Source organism: Bufo bufo, chromosome 1, assembly GCF_905171765.1.
Source record: "Bufo bufo chromosome 1, aBufBuf1.1, whole genome shotgun sequence".
Lineage (NCBI taxonomy): Eukaryota > Metazoa > Chordata > Amphibia > Anura > Bufonidae > Bufo > Bufo bufo.
This window is the reverse complement of record NC_053389.1, coordinates 523,529,318-523,546,753: the sequence shown is the minus strand read 5'-3', so window position 1 is coordinate 523,546,753 and position 17,436 is coordinate 523,529,318. Positions and strand designations below refer to the sequence as shown.

General features: G+C 43.5%; 1 protein-coding gene across 3 annotated transcripts in view; it reads right to left on the bottom strand.

Annotated features, from left to right (window-relative positions):
* The window catches only part of CPED1 (cadherin like and PC-esterase domain containing 1), a 463,541-nt gene that overhangs the window by 16,097 nt on the left and 430,008 nt on the right, over positions 1-17,436 (bottom strand). The window lies entirely within an intron of this gene.

Sequence of the window (17,436 nt, the reverse complement as noted above, 5' to 3'; positions counted from 1 at the left end):
GAGATTACAGTCACTAAGTTATGGTAGGCGGAGTCTGCCCTAGCGCTGGCCAATCGCAGCACAGAGCTCATAACTTAGTGAACGGAGATAGCGGAGGACATAGCAGGAGAACGGAGCGGCGCCCGGGGATAATAGTAAGTGCAGAGAGATCCCCGGGCGCCGCTCCACATGTCTGTATACTTAGTTCATAGGGTAAGAATCGGTGAAAGGTCCTCTTTAAGTCCCAGAATACTTCTGTCCTAATGGGGAAGAGTGTAAACGAGGGTGGGCTCCTCCTGGCAGTCTATATTCTCATCGTCCTGACAGGACTTTATGATGTCACCCGGTCATGTGAACATCAAAACACTTAGGACTCTTTCAGACGAGAGAGTTTTACACTCCAGACTCGCTGCGTGAGTATAACAGAGCACCCGTCCTGAACTCCCAGCACTGCCGGGGTCACATAGCATTACAGGGAGTGCAGAATTATTAGGCAAGTTGTATTTTTGCGGATTAATTTTATTATTGAACAACAACCATGTTCTCAATGAACCCAAAAAACTCATTAATATCAAAGCTGAATATTTTTGGAAGTAGTTTTTAGTTTGTTTTTAGTTTTAGCTATTTTAGGGGGATATCTGTGTGTGCAGGTGACTATTACTGTGCATAATTATTAGGCAACTTAACAAAAAACAAATATATACCCATTTCAATTATTTATTTTTACCAGTGAAACCAATATAACATCTCAACATTCACAAATATACATTTCTGACATTCAAAAACAAAACAAAAACAAATCAGTGACCAATATAGCCACCTTTCTTTGCAAGGACACTCAAAAGCCTGCCATCCATGGATTCTGTCAGTGTTTTGATCTGTTCACCATCAACATTGCGTGCAGCAGCAACCACAGCCTCCCAGACACTGTTCAGAGAGGTGTACTGTTTTCCCTCCTTGTAAATCTCACATTTGATGATGGACCACAGGTTCTCAATGGGGTTCAGATCAGGTGAACAAGGAGGCCATGTCATTAGATTTTCTTCTTTTATACCCTTTCTTGCCAGCAACGCTGTGGAGTACTTGGACGCGTGTGATGGAGCATTGTCCTGCATGAAAATCATGTTTTTCTTAAAGGATGCAGACTTCTTCCTGTACCACTGCTTGAAGAAGGTGTCTTCCAGAAACTGTCAGTAGGACTGGGAGTTGAGCTTGACTCCATCCTCAACCCGAAAAGGCCCCACAAGCTCATCTTTGATGATACCAGCCCAAACCAGTACTCCACCTCCACCTTGCTGGCGTCTGAGTCGGACTGGAGCTCTCTGCCCTTTACCAATCCAGCCACGACCCGGATGGGCCATCCATCTGGCCCATAAAGACTCACTCTCATTTCATCAGTCCATAAAACCTTAGAAAAATCAGTCTTGAGATATTTCTTGGCCCAGTCTTGACGTTTCAGCTTGTGTGTCTTGTTCAGTGGTGGTCGTCTTTCAGCCTTTCTTACCTTGGCCATGTCTCTGAGTATTGCACACCTTGTGCTTTTGGGCACTCCAGTGATGTTGCAGCTCTGAAATATGGCCAAACTGGTGGCAAGTGGCATCTTGGCAGCTGCACGCTTGACTTTTCTCAGTTCATGGGCAGTTATTTTGCGCCTTGGTTTTTCCACACGCTTCTTGCGACCCTGTTGACTATTTTGAATGAAACGCTTGATTGTTCGATGATCACGCTTCAGAAGCTTTGCAATTTTAAGAGTGCTGCATCCCTCTGCAAGATATCTCACTATTTTTGACTTTTCTGAGCCTGTCAAGTCCTTCTTTTGACCCATTTTGCCAAAGGAAAGGAAGTTGCCTAATAATTATGCACACCTAATATAGGGTGTTGATGTCATTAGACCACACCCCTTCTCATTACAGAGATGCACATCACCTAATATGCTTAATTGGTAGTAGGCTTTCGAGCCTATACAGCTTGGAGTAAGACAACATGCATAAAGAGGATGATGTGGTCAAAATACTCATTTGCCTAATAATTCTGCACGCAGTGTATATTGATTTATGATGCTATGTAACGCTTACAGTTCTGGAATGTATTGGATAACACTGCCATAATGCTGTCAGTGTAATCCAATACATTCCAAACCTCTAAGAGTTACCTAGCATCATAAATCAATATAATGCTATGCGACCCCGGCAATGCTGGGAGTTCAGGATGGCAGCTGTCTTATACTCACGCTCCGAGTCCGGAGTATACAACTCTCTCGTCTGAAAGCAGCCTTATTTGATTCAATTATTGTTTAATTTCCTAATACAAAGGGGCTTATAGGATGCCTAACATAGATCTATTTGCTAGTTGCTGCATTTTTCTGCTCAGTGTAACCCATGTGGTCACGTGACCATGTGATGTCAAAAGGTCCTTGGGGCTTAGTGGTTCTAAGCATTCTATGCTGGTGTGGAGGAGGAGGAGGTGGGGGCTGTACTGGGAGGAATGAAGAGGTGCTGAGGGGCAGAGATACAGCAGATGATGACCTTCCTTCAGTCTCTGCTTGTAGTTTCCATCTGCACAGGAAGGGCAGAACCTGGCTTCCTGGGAAACACATACATATATGGACAGAATGGACCTGTTGCATGATGCAGTCACTGAAACTGAAGATGTGAATTTTAGTATAAACTAAGCATCTAAAAAATGTAACTTTATTAGTGAAAAAGGTTTAACATCTATTTGAAATGCAAGTCTAAAAAAAAAAAAAACATGGGAGCGGTGCTTTTTTAACCACTTAACAGTTTTCCCCGATCTCAGCTGGGGCTCTGGGAAAAGTACTTCTGGGAAGGGGGGGGGGGGGGGGCATTGGTGATGCTTTAGCTGTACATATCTCCTGATTGATAGAGCTAGAGACATGGGTCTGGACTTGTTTGAAAGCTGGCATTTCAGTATTAGAGAGAATTTACTGTTAGAAATCAAGTTGGGAAGCAGTAAAACCTGCTTTTACTTTCAGTTTCAGCTGCATTCACTACATCAGGGGCGTTGCTAGGTTAAAACATTCGGGGCCTGGGCCCTTGATGTTTTGTGCCAAGCCCCGAATGTCCTGCCTGCCAGCTAGATGCAACTGTATTGCTATTCTCAGGACGGCAATACAATTGAATCTAATACACTGGAAGATCTAAAGGACCGGTGGTGACATCACAGGTCATGTGACCAGCAAAACAGGCAGTGGTTGAGAAGGACCTGTGATGATGTCATCATCATGTGACCACCAAGCTGTGGTGATGTCTGCTATATGAGGAGAGGTAAGTGAAGGGAGAGGCAAAGCAATACTGAGTTGTGGTTATTTAACTGGGACTGTATGTTAGGGCTGAATTGAGGGATGTTATTTACATGGGACTGTGTGTTGGAGGTGGCTGGGGGGGTCATGTTATTTACATGGGACTGTATGTTGTTGGCGGCTGAGAGAGGGAGTGATGTTATTTACATGGGACTGAATATTACAGGGGTCTGAGGGAGGGACTGATGTTATTTACATGGGACTCAATGTTGAGGGGGCAATGTTATTTACATGGGACTGTATGTTGAAGGTGGCTGGTGGGGGGAATGATGTTGTTTAGATGGGACTGAATGTTGAGGGAGGATACATGAGATTGCATGTTGGAGACGGCTGGGGAGGAGGTGATGTTATTTACATGGGACTGTATATTAAAGGGGGCTGGAGAGATGGTGTGATGTTATTTACATGGGATTCTATGGTGGAGGGAGGGAAATTGTGTTATTTAAATGGGACTATATGTTGGAGGGGCTGAAGGGAGGGGAGTGATGTTATTTACATAGGACTGCATTTTGGAGGTGGCAGGAGAGATGGTGTGATGTTATTTACATGGGACTGTATGGTGGAGGGAGGAATATAACTACAGGGGACACTACAAATCCAGGGGACATTATAGGCATTCTTATTACTACTGGGGGCTCTATAGGAGGGACTTATAGATCCGCCTTATTTCTACTAAGAGCACTATGGGGGGGGCCTTATTACTACTGAGGGGTCTGTAGATAGCTCTATTACCAGTGGGAGAATAATAGGGGGGCCTTATTTCTACTGGGGGCTCTGTGAGGGTATTATTAATACTGGAGGGCTCTTCCACTAACGGGGCACTCTTGGGGAGCATTATCACTGTTGTGGGCACTGTAGGGGGCAGTATTACTAATAAGAGCATTTTAGAAGGGAATTACTATTGGTGGGACTATGAGGAATACTGTTACTATGGGGAGGCCCTCATTTTCCTTCAGGATAGTATTTGGGGTATTGAGGAGCACAGCTAGCGAAAAGTGAGAAGCCTAAGATGTCTGTGTGTCACACTCTGCAGAGACGAGGAGGCTGAAAGAAGTTGTCCGGACCAAATGGAGAAGATGATGACAGAGAAGATTTACATAGGAGGAGATGTCACCTGGAGGCTCTGGATGTGATAGGTATGTGCTACTGTATAGCAAGTACAGCAAAAGTGGTAGGGGGGGGAGGGTGACTTAGAGCACTGGGCCATATTCATTGGGGCTTGGTCCCCGGATCTATTAAGACACTAGCAATGCCCCTGCACTACATCCTGATTTCTAACAGCGATATCTTCCCATGTAGTGAAGATAATGCTGTGTTTCTGGTATTGTTTGAAAGCCTGGAATGCCAGCTTTCAAGCAGTATAAAGCTGCTACCAATGAGGAGATATGAGCAGCTAAAGCAGCTGCCCCCCTCCCTTCAGTCTGGAGAAGGAGGGGAGGGCAGTTGGGTAGCTGACAGCCTACATAAGGAAAGGAAAAAATAATGAAAAAAATATGTTTGGTATTATCATCATTGTAGTGACCAACATAATAACGATATGTTATTTATATCACAAACTGATCGCCATAAATAAATTCCACAAAATGTTAAAATTGCAATTTTTTTTATCTTTCACCCTAAAAATCTAATAATAAAAGTTATTTAATGCACTATATATACCCTAAAATGGTTCCTGAAAAACCTATAACTAATCCGGCAAAATAAAATAAAAACTTTAGAAGAAAATTTTTAAAAGTTATGACTGCTGGAACACAAAGGGGAAAAACGTTACTGGTCCTTAAGGATAAAATGAATTATGTCCCTAAGGGGTTAAAAATGTAATTGTGTCCCCTGAATTGTGTGCCAACAAGATTTACTGCAGACACATATTTTATTTCCTATTTTAATGTGACTGTTAGGCCTCTTTCACACGACCGTTTTTTTTCCCCCGTTTACGGGCCGCTTTTTGCTTTCCGTATACGGTCCGTATACGGAAACATTGATTTCAATGGTTCTGCAAAAAAACGGAATGTACTCCGTATGCATTCCGTTTCCGTATTTCCGTTTTTCCGCTTCGTTAAAAGATAGAACATGTCCTATTATTGCCCGCAAATCACGTTCCGTGGCTCCATTCAAGTCAATGGGTCCGCAAAAAAATGGAACACATACGGAAATGCATCCGTATGTCTTCCGTATCCGTTCCGTTTTTTGCGGAACCATCTATTGAAAATGTTATGCCCAGCCCAATTTTTTCTATGAAATTACTGTATACTGTATATGCCATACGGAAAAACGGAACGGAAACGGAAACACAACGGAAACAAAAAACGTAACAACGGATCCGTTTAAAACGGACCACAAAACACTGAAAAAGCCATACTGTCGTGTGAAAGAGGCCTTAAAGGGTTTCTGTCACCCTGCAAAACTCATTATTTTTTTTTTGGATAGTTAGATTGCTCATAGTGCGATATAGCAGAATATAATGCTCTTACTTACTTTCATGCGGCCGATTCTTTATAAAACAAACTTTTATAATATGTAAATTGTAAATCTTGTAAATCTTCTCTTTCGGTGATGTCATCGGCGCAGGCGCACTGAGGGAGTTCTGAGGAGGCGAGCCTCCTCATCTCAGAGCGCCTGCGCCGAATGACGCGAGGCGCGCGATTTTTGAATTACTGACAGGGCCGGCCGGAGGAGGAGATCACGGCTGGCCCTGTCAATCAACACGGCGAGGGGGCGGATTTCTGCAGCAGCTACCAGCAAGTAGACGCCCTACTTGCTGGTAGAGCCCTCATTTACATATTATAAAAGTTCGTTTTATAAAGAATCGGCCGCATGAAAGTAAGTAAGAGCATTATATTCTGCTATATCGCACTATGAGGAATCTAACTATCCAAAAAAAATAAAATGAGTTTTGCAGGGTGACAGAAACCCTTTAAGAGGTTAAAGGGCATCTGTCAGCAGATTTGTGACTATGAAACTAGCTGACCTGTGCTGGGCAATTGAAGACATCTGTGTTGGTCCTGTGTTCATATGTACCCGCATTGCTGAGATAAGTGATGTTTTAATATACAAATGAGCCTCTAGGAGCAACAGGGGCGTTGCTGTTACACTTAGAGGTTCTGCTCTCTCCTCAACTGCTGCATCCTCTGCACTTTCATAGACAGGACGAGGCAGTGAAAACAATAATGCACAGGATGATCTGATGCCCAGAAACAATGATTTTGGGAGCAGCATCCACAATGCTTTCAACCAGTGCACAAGCATTTTGCCATTCATCGCGTGACAAATGAATGAATTTAGTTATAAACGAAGCCACAAGCCAGTCAACATCAGTACCAGCACAAGCTTGTCTCCAATAGGTAACCATTTTACACAGTGTTTTGGGATATGGCAGGACAAATGAAGATGATGGAACATAATCTATAGTACAACAAAAAAACATATAGCCAAGGTCATATACATTTAAGCCGTATTAGCTTAAAGACAGAAAATGCTACAGGATATCCTTTAACCCCTTCACTACCGAGCCACTTTTCACCTTAAGGCCTCAAACGTATAATACGAACGTATTTTCTTTCCGTGTCCGTTTTTTTACGGAACGATTCATTTCAATGGATCCGCAAAAAAACCTGAAGTTACTCCGTGTGCATTCCGTTTCCGTATGTCCATATTTACGTTCCGCAAAAAAATAGAACATGTCCTATTATTGTCCGCATTACAGACAAGGATACTACTCTTCTATTAAGGGCCAGCTTTTCCGTTCTGCAAAATACGGAATGCACACGGACGGCATCTGTATGTTTAGCGGATCCGTTTTTTGTGGACCGCAAAATACATACGGTCATGTGCATGAGGCCTAAGGCTGGGTTCACACGGGCATTGCGGGTGACATGCGGGAACAGATGCGGGTGCGTTGTGGGAAAATGCGCAATTATTCCCAGCGAGTGCAAAGCGTTTTAATGCGTTTTGCACGCACGTGAGAAAAATCTGCATGTTTACACTGCGTGCAGAATTATTAGGCAAATGAGTATTTTGACCACATCATCCTCTTTATGCATGTTGTCTCACTCCAAGCTGTATAGGCTCGAAAGCCTACTACCAATTAAGCATATTAGGTGATGTGCATCTCTGTAATGAGAAGGGGTGTGGTCTAATGACATCAACACCCTATATTAGGTGTGCATAATTATTAGGCAACTTCCTTTCCTTTGGCAAAATGGGTCAAAAGAAGGACTTGACAGGCTCAGAAAAGTCAAAAATAGTGAGATATCTTGCAGAGGGATGCAGCACTCTTAAAATTGCAAAGCTTCTGAAGTGTGATCATCGAACAATCAAGCGTTTCATTCAAAATAGTCAACAGGGTCGCAAGAAGCGTGTGGAAAAACCAAGGCGCAAAATAACTGCCCATGAACTGAGAAAAGTCAAGCGTGCAGCTGCCAAGATGCCACTTGCCACCAGTTTGGCCATATTTCAGAGCTGCAACATCACTGGAGTGCCCAAAAGCACAAGGTGTGCAATACTCAGAGACATGGCCAAGGTAAGAAAGGCTGAAAGACGACCACCACTGAACAAGACACACAAGCTGAAACGTCAAGACTGGGCCAAGAATTATCTCAAGACTGATTTTTCTAAGGTTTTATGGACTGATGAAATGAGAGTGAGTCTTGATGGGCCAGATGGATGGGCCCGTGGCTGGATTGGTAAAGGGCAGAGAGCTCCAGTCCGACTCAGACGCCAGCAAGGTGGAGGTGGAGTACTGGTTTGGGCTGGTCTCATCAAAGATGAGCTTGTGGGGCCTTTTCGGGTTGAGGATGGAGTCAAGCTCAACTCCCAGTCCTACTGCCAGTTTCTGGAAGACACCTTCTTCAAGCAGTGGTACAGGAAGAAGTCTGCATCCTTCAAGAAAAACATGATTTTCATGCAGGACAATGCTCCATCACACGCGTCCAAGTACTCCACAGCGTGGCTGGCAAGAAAGGGTATAAAAGAAGAAAATCTAATGACATGGCCTCCTTGTTCACCTGATCTGAACCCCATTGAGAACCTGTGGTCCATCATCAAATGTGAGATTTACAAGGAGGGAAAACAGTACACCTCTCTGAACAGTGTCTGGGAGGCTGTGGTTGCTGCTGCACGCAATGTTGATGGTGAACAGATCAAAACACTGACAGAATCCATGGATGGCAGGCTTTTGAGTGTCCTTGCAAAGAAAGGTGGCTATATTGGTCACTGATTTGTTTTTGTTTTGTTTTTGAATGTCAGAAATGTATATTTGTGAATGTTGAGATGTTATATTGGTTTCACTGGTAAAAATAAATAATTGAAATGGGTATATATTTGTTTTTTGTTAAGTTGCCTAATAATTATGCACAGTAATAGTCACCTGCACACACAGATATCCCCCTAAAATAGCTAAAACTAAAAACAAACTAAAAACTACTTCCAAAAATATTCAGCTTTGATATTAATGAGTTTTTTGGGTTCATTGAGAATATGGTTGTTGTTCAATAATAAAATGAATCCTCAAAAATACAACTTGCCTAATAATTCTGCACTCCCTGTAGTACCCAGACCGAACCCAGACTTCTTCACAGAAGTTCGGGTTTGGGTTAGGTGTTCTGTAGATTTTATTATTTTCCCTTATAACATGGTTATAAGGGAAAATAATAGCATTCTTCATACAGAATGCTTAGTAAAATAGTGATGGAGGGGTTAATTTTTTTAAAAAAAATTAACTCACCTTAATCCACTTGTTCGCGCAGCCTGGGTTCTCTTCTTTCTTCTTCTTTAAGGAAATGGACCTGTGGTGACGTCACTGCGCTCATCACATGGTCCATCACATGGTCCATCACCATCGTGATGAATCATGTGACGGACCATGTGATGAGCGCAGTGACGTCACCACAGGTCCTTTTCCTCCTGGACAGCAAAGAAGAAGACAGAAGAGAAGCCGGGCTGCGCGAATAACTGGATGAGGTGAGTTAAATTTTTTTTATTTTTTTTTAACCCCTCCAGCCCTATTTTACTAAGCATTCTCTATTAAGAATTCTATTATTTTCCCTTATAACCATGTTATAAGGGAAAATAATAATGATCGGGTCCCCATCCCGATCATCTCCTAGCAACTATGCGTGAAAATCTCACCGCATTCGCACTTGCTTGCGGATGCTTGCAATTTTCCCGCAGCCCCATTAACTTCTATGGGGCCTGCGTTGCATGAAAGACGCACAATATAGAGCATGCTGCGATTTTCACGCAACGCACAAGTGATGCGTGAATATCACCGCTCATGTGCACAGCCCCATAGAAAAGAATGGGTCCGGATTCAGTGCGGGTGCAATGCATTCACCTCACACATTGCACCCCCGCAGAAATCTCGCCCATGTGAAAGGGGCCTAAATCCCAGGCCGATTTTTGCAAATCTGACATGAGTCACTTTATGTAGTAATAAATTTGAAACACTTTTACTTATCTAAGCCATTCTGAGACTGTTTTCTAGTCTCATATTGTACTTCATGACAGTGGTAAAATTGAGTCAAAATATTCCATATTTATTTATAAAAAATTACCAAATTTACAAAAAAAATATGAAAAATTAGCACATTTTTAATTCTCTGCTTTTAAAACAGATCGTGATGCCTCATATAATAGTTATACTTTACATTTCCCATATATCTACTTTATGTTTGGATCATTTTGTGAATGCCATTTTATTTTTTGTGTATGTTTCAGAAAATTTCAAAACCCACTTTTTAAGGACCAGTTCAGGTCTGAAGTCACTTTTTGAGGCTTACATTATAGGAACCACCCAAAATTTCCCCCATTTTAGAAACTACGCCCCTCAAGGTATTCAAAACTTTTACAAACTTTGGTAACCCTTTAGGTGTTCCACAAGAATTAAAGGAAAATGTAGATGAAATTTCAGAATTTCACTTTTTTGGCAGATTTTCCATTTTAATAATTTTTTTCCAGTAACAAAGCAAGTGTTAACAACAGCCAAACAGAACTCAATATTTATTACTCTGATTCTGTAGTTTACAGAAACACCCCATATGTGGTCATAAACTGCTGTACGGGCACACGGCAGGGCGCAGAAGGAAAGGAACGCCATATGGTTTTTGGAGGGCAGATTTCACTGGGATAATTTTAAGTTGCCATGTCACATTTGAAGACCCCATAATTCACCCCTAGAGTAGAAACTCCAAAAAAGTAACCCCATTTTTTAAAACACACCCCTCAAGGTATTGAAAACTGATTTTACAAACTTTGGTAACCCTTTAGGTGTTCCACAAGAATTAAAGGAAAATGTAGATTAAATTTCAGAATTTTACTTTTCTGTCAGATTTTCCATTTTAATCCATTTTTTCCCCCCCAGTAACAAAGCAAGTGTTAACAGCCAAACAGAACTCAATATTTATTACCCTGATTCTGTAGTTTACAGAAACACCCCATATGTGGTCGTAAACTGCTGTACGGAACCACAGCAGGGCGCAGAAGGAAAGGAACTAGTGTTGATCGAGCACCAAAGTGCTTGGGTGCTCTGGCCGAACATATCGGTATGCTCGTGTGCTCTACCGAGCACAATGGAAGTCACTGGGAGAACCCCAGGCACCCCCTGCTCGGAAGACAAGAGGGTGTCTGTTTCAGAAAAAAAAGGTTAGAAATTGATGGAAACCCCATCAAATAGATGTGAAGCAACTTTGAGGCTTACTGGCTCTCAGTCCGATGAGAGCTGGTTTGTAATGTCTCAAAGTGCACAAGGCTGCCATTGTAGGGTATGCGGACTGTTATCTGTCTCATAAATAGATTGTTGGGTTCCACATACCTGGCTTTTGGCATATAGCCTTTGTGTGGTTGTCTATTGTATGTCATAGATAATAGGAGTCCAAGACGCATCCAGCCATCCTCTTAATGCTGTTTCCAAACCATTTTGATGGGGTTTCCATCAATTTATAACCTTTTTTTGTGAACCAGACACCCTCTCTTCTTCAGAGCAGGGGGTGCCTGGTTTGATGCTCAGGTCTCCCATTGACTTTCATTGTATTAAATTATACTCGAGCACCCCCAGTATTCGGCCGAGCACTGCAATGTGCCAAGCATAGCGATGCTCGAGCCGAAAAGCAGTTCGGCCGAGCATGCTCGCTCAACACTAAAAGGAATGCTATATGGTTTTTGAAGGGCAGATTTCACTGGGATAATTTTAAGTTGCCATGTCACATTTGAAGACCCCCTGATGCAACTCTAGAGTAGAAACTCCAAAAAAGTGACCCCATTTTGGAAAACACACCCCTCACGGTATTAAAAACTGATTTTACTAACTTTGGTAACCCTTTAGGTGTTTCACAAGAATTAAAGAAATATGTAGATGAAATTTCATAATTTCACTTTTTTGGCAGATTTTCCAAGTTAATTCATTTTTTTCTAGTAACAAAGCAGGGGTTAACAGCCAAACAGAACTCAATATTTATTACCCTGATTCTGTAGTTTACAGAAACATCCCATATGTGGTCGTAAACTGCTGTATGGGCCCACGGCAGGGCGCAGAAGGAAAGGAACGCCATATGGTTTTTGGAGGGCAGATTTCACTGGGATAATTTTAAGTTGCCATATCACATTTAAAGACCCCCTGATGCACCCCTAGAGTAGAAACTCCAAAAAAGAGACCCCATTTTTGAAACTACGGGATAAGGTGGCAGTTTTGTTGGTACTATTTTAGGGTACATATGACTTTTAGATCGCTTGGTATTACACTTTTTGTGATGTGAGGTTGACACTTATTTTTTTTTAAGGAGTTCACCTGAGGGGTTAGGTCTTGTGATATTTTTATACAGCAGGTTCTAACAGATGCGGCAATACCTAATATGTATAATTTTTTTATTTTATTTAAGTTTTACACAATAACAGCATTTTTAAACAAAAAAAATCATGTTTTAGTGTCTCCATAGTCTGAGAGCCATAGTTTTTTTTATTTTTTGGGCGATTGTCTTAGTTAGGATCTCATTTTTTGCAGGATGAGATGACAGTTTGATTGGTATGATTTTGGGGTGCATATGACTTTTTGATCGCTTGGTATTACACTTTTTGTGATGCAAGGTGACAAAAAAAAAGGCTTTTTTGACACCGTTTATATTTATTTACAGTTATCATCTGAGGGTTTAAGTCATGTGATATTTTTATAGAGAAGGTCATTACGGGCGTGTAAATACCTAATATGTATACTTTTTTCATTTATTTAAGTTTTGCACAATAATTATCATTGTCTTACGTAGGGTATCATTTTTGTGGGATGAGATGACGGTTTTATTGGCACTATTTTGGTGTGTGTATGAATTTTTGATCGCTTGCTATTACACTTTTTGTGATGTAAGGTGGCAAAATAGCTTATTTGACACCTTTTTTTTTATTTTTTTATTTTTTTACGGTGTTCACTTGAGGGGTTAGGTCATGTGGTATTTTTATAGATCAGGTTGTTACGGATGCGGCGATACCTAATATGTCAACTTTTTTTATTTTATTTTTTACATTTAACACAATAAAAGCATTTTTGAAACAAAAAAAAATCATGTTTTAGTGTCTCAATAGTCTGAGAGCTATATATTTTTTATTTTTTGGCAATTGTCTTAGGTAAAGGCTAATTTTTTGTGGGATGAGGTGACGGTTAGATTGGTACTATTTTGGGGGGCATACGCCGTTTTAATCACTTGGTGTTGCTTTTTTGTGATGTAAGGTGACAAAAAAAGTTTTTTAGCACTTTTTTTTTTTTTACGGTGTTCACCTGAGGGGTTAGTTCATGTGATATTGTTATAGAGCCGGTCGATATGGACACAGTGATACCTAATATGTCTACTTTTCTTTTTTTCACTATTTTTCACTATTTTTTTTACTTTATTTTTGAAAAAGGACGCCTTTTTTTTTTTACTTGAAACTTTACATTTTTTTTGTAAAACTTTTTTTTTAAACTTTTTTTTTGTCCCACTCTGGGACTTAAAATTTTAGGGGTCTGATCCCCTTTACAATGCCTCACAATACTTCTGTATTGTAATGCATTGGCTGTAAGTGTATTACACACTGTAATACACTTACAGCTTTCTGCCTGTGAGATCCAGGGGGATGGATCTCACAGGCTCTCATGGAAGGCAGACACAATGCCTAAGGAAGGCATTGGGCTGCCTTACCTGCCATTGGGTCCCTGTCATAGCAGCGCGGGGACCCGATAGCCACCCGCACCCAGCAGGATCCCGCACGTGCCGCTGTCAGCAGCTCCTGTACCCGCCCAATCAGCCCGCCGTACATGTACGGCGCTGGGATTTCTGACCCAAATTTCTGCACCGTACATGTACGGTGCTGGTATCCTACAGGTTAATAGTGTCTTTTTTATGGGCAGATGTTTACCTGGTTACATGTGCCGATCTGCGAATAATTGGCACTTTAGTATGGCGATGAATGATTGGCAATACGATTGTTCATTTCTATACGGTTTTCACTAGGCCTCAACACATGCACCCTTACATGAGATGATGTGCTGCTGACAAATGATTTTTAGTTCTACATAAATGATGTAGTCATTGGCGGACCAGTTTTATGTCTACAAGGGTCTAGGACAGCATCCTGACAGCACCCCAAAAAGCCCTTTTTAGGGCTAGTACATCAGTCTGCTTTTTTTATTATATATATATATATATATATATATATATTGCAGTTGCCTGCCAGTGTGTGTCAGGCCCACAGAGTGTACTGTGCCCACTCCCAGTGCCCACCACTCATATCTGGTGGCACAGTAGCTTGTAGATAAAAAAGTAATACAATTTTTTCTCTGTAATATAATTGCAGTTGCCTGCCAGTATGTGTCAGGCCCACAGAGTGTACTGTGCCCACTGCCAGTGCCCACCACCCAAATCTGATGGCACAGTAGCTTGCAGATAAAAAAGTTATACAATTTTTTTACCTGTAATATAATTGCAGTTGCCTGCCAGTGTATGTCAGGCCCACAGAGTGTACTGTGCCCACTGCTAGTGCCCACCACTTATATCTGGTGGCACAGTAGCTTGCAGATAAAAAAGTTGTACAATTTTTTCTCTGTAATATAATTGCAGTTGCCTGCCAGTGTGTGTCAGGCCCACAGACTGTACTGTGCCCACTGCCCACCACTCATATCGGGTGGCACAGTACCTTCCACGCATAGTACCACTAATCTAAAAAAAAATGACAAGCAGGGGCAGGCCACCCCGCAGGGGCCGTCGTGGTCGTGGTGCTGTGATTTCCTTTGGCCCTAGAATAATGCCCAGTGTTCAGAAGCCACGTACCCTGAATTCGAAAAGTTCTGAGGACATAGTTGACTGGCTAACACAGGACACCCAATCTTCTACAGCTTCCGCTCGGAACCTTGACGCACCATCCTCCTCCAGCTCAGCTTCGGGCACCTCTCAAGTTACCACGCCCACCTGCCGCCACCACCAACACTAGCACCACAGCCACTTCACTTGATCTGTCAGAGGAGTTATTTACACATCAGTTGGAAGAAATGAGTGATGCGCAACCAATATTGCCAGAGGATGTAGATAACAGGGATATGTCTCAGTCAGGCAGCATTACACACATGGACGTACGGTGTGATGATGATGATGTTGTACCCGCTGCTGCTTCCTTTGCTTAGTTGTCAGATACAAGTGAAGCGGTTGATGATGACGATGTGTCTATGGATGTCACGTGGGTGCCTGCTCGAAGAGAAGAAGAAAAGGGGTGAAGTTCAGATGGGGAGACAGAGAGGAGGAAGAGACGAGTTGGAAGCAGGGGGAGGTCGTCGCAAGGAGCTAGTGGCACAGTCAGACAGCATGTATCGGCACCCGGGGTCAGCCAGACAGCACGCCAATCAACGCATACTGTTGAAACCACCAGAATGCCGTCATTGTAAAGCTCAGCAGTGTGGCATTTTTTTGTGTGTCTGCCTCTGATAACAGCGATGCCATTTGCAACCTGTGCCAAAAGAAACTGAGTCGTGGGAAGTCCAACACCCACCTAGGTACAACTGCTTTGCGAAGGCACATGATCTCACATCACAAACGCCTATGGGATCAACACATGATGAGTACAAGCAGCACACAAACTCAAAGCCACCATCCTCCTCCTGGTCCAGCATCTTCAGCCACGTCAACCACTGCTGTCCTCCTTGCCCCCTCTCAACCACCCGCCACTCCACCTCTCACCTTCAGCAGTTCCTGCTCATCTGCCCACAGTCAGGTGTCTGTCAAAGAAATGTTTGAGCCTAAGAAGCCAATGTCACAGAGTCACCCCCTTGCCCGGCGTCTGACAGCTGGCTTGTCGGAACTCTTAGCCCGCCAGCTTTTACCATACAAGCTGGTGGAGTCTGAGGTCTTCTAAAAATTTGTAGCTATTGGGACACCGCAGTGGAAGGTACCCGGCCGATTTTTTTTTTCACAAAAGGCAATCCCCAACCTGTACTCTATTGTGGAAAAGGAAGTCATGGCATGTCTGGCACACAGTGTTGGGGCAAGGGTCCATCTGACCACTGATACCTGGTCTGCAAAGCACGGTCAGGGCAGGTATATCACGTACACTGCGCATTGGGTAAACCTGCTGATGGCTGCCAAGCATGGAATGCGTGGCTCTGCAGAGGAGTTGGTGACACCGCCACGACTTGCAGGCAGGCCTGCTGCCACCTCCTCTACTCCATCCTCTTCGCTAACCTCCTCGGCTGAGCCCTCTTCTGCTGCTGCATCTTGCTCCACATCAACTGCACCCCCCCAGCTCCCCAGCGGCTATTCCACATCCCGGATACGACAGTGTCACGCTGTCTTGGGGTTGACTTGCCTGAAAGCAGAGAGTCACACCGGACCAGCACTCCTGTCCGCCCTGAACGCACAGGTGGATCAGTGGCTGACTCCGCACCAAATGGAGATCGGCAAAGTGGTGTGTGACAATGGAAGCAATTTGTTGGCGGCATTGAATTTGGGCAAGTTGACACATGTGCCATGCATGGCACATGTGTTGAATCTGATTGTACAACGCTTTGTGCATAAGTACCCAGGCTTACAAAACGTCCTGAAGCAGGCCAGGAAGGTGTGTAGCCATTTCAGGCGTTCCCACACGGCCATGGCGCACTTTTCTGATATTCAGCGGCGAAACAACATGCCAGTGAGGCGCTTGATTTGCGACAGCCCGACACGTTGGAATTCAACACTCCTAATGTTCGACCGCCTGCTCCAACAAGAAAAAGCCGTCAACGAGTATTTGTATGACCGGGGTGCTGGGTATTTTTTTACCACGTTACTGGACGCTCATGTGCAATGCCTGTAAGCTCATGCGTCCTTTTGAGGAGGTGACAAACCTAGTCAGTCGCACCGAAGGCACCATCAGCGACATCATCCCATTTGTTTTCTTCCTGGAGCGTGCCCTGCGAAGAGTGCTGGATCAGGCCGTAGATGAGCGTGAAGAGGAAGAGTTGTGGTCACCAACACCACCAGAAACAGCCTTATCAGCATCGCTTGCTGGACCAGCGGCAACGCTGGAAGAGGAGTCTGAGGAAGAGGAGTCAGAGGAGGAATGTGGCTTTGAGGAGGAGGAAGATCAACCACAGCAGGCATCCCAGGGTGCTCGTTGTCACCTATCTGGTACCCGTGGTGTTGTACGTGGCTGGGGGGAAGAACACACCTTCAATGAGATGAGTGAGGACGAGGAACGGGACATGAGTAGCTCGGCATCCAACCTTGTGCAAATGGGGTCTTTCATGCTGTCATGCCTGTTGAGGAACCCTCGTATAAAAAGGCTGAAGGAGAACGACCTGTACCTGGTGGCCACGCTACTAGACCCCCGGTATAAGCAGAAAGTGGCTGAAATGTTACCGAATTACCGGAAGTCGGAAAGGATGCAGCAGTTCCAAAACAAGTTAAAAAGTATGCTTTACACAGCGTATAAGGGTGATGTCACAGCACAACGGGAATCTAACAGGGAAAGAGGTGAAAGTAATCCTCCTCCTCCCACGACCACGCCGGCTAGGACAGGACGCTTTACAGACGTGTTGTTGATGGAGGACATGCAGAGCTTTTTAAGTCCTACGCATCGCCACAGCCCTTCGGGGTCCACCCTCAGAGAACGACTCAACCGACAGGTAGCAGACTACCTCGCCTTAACTGCAAATA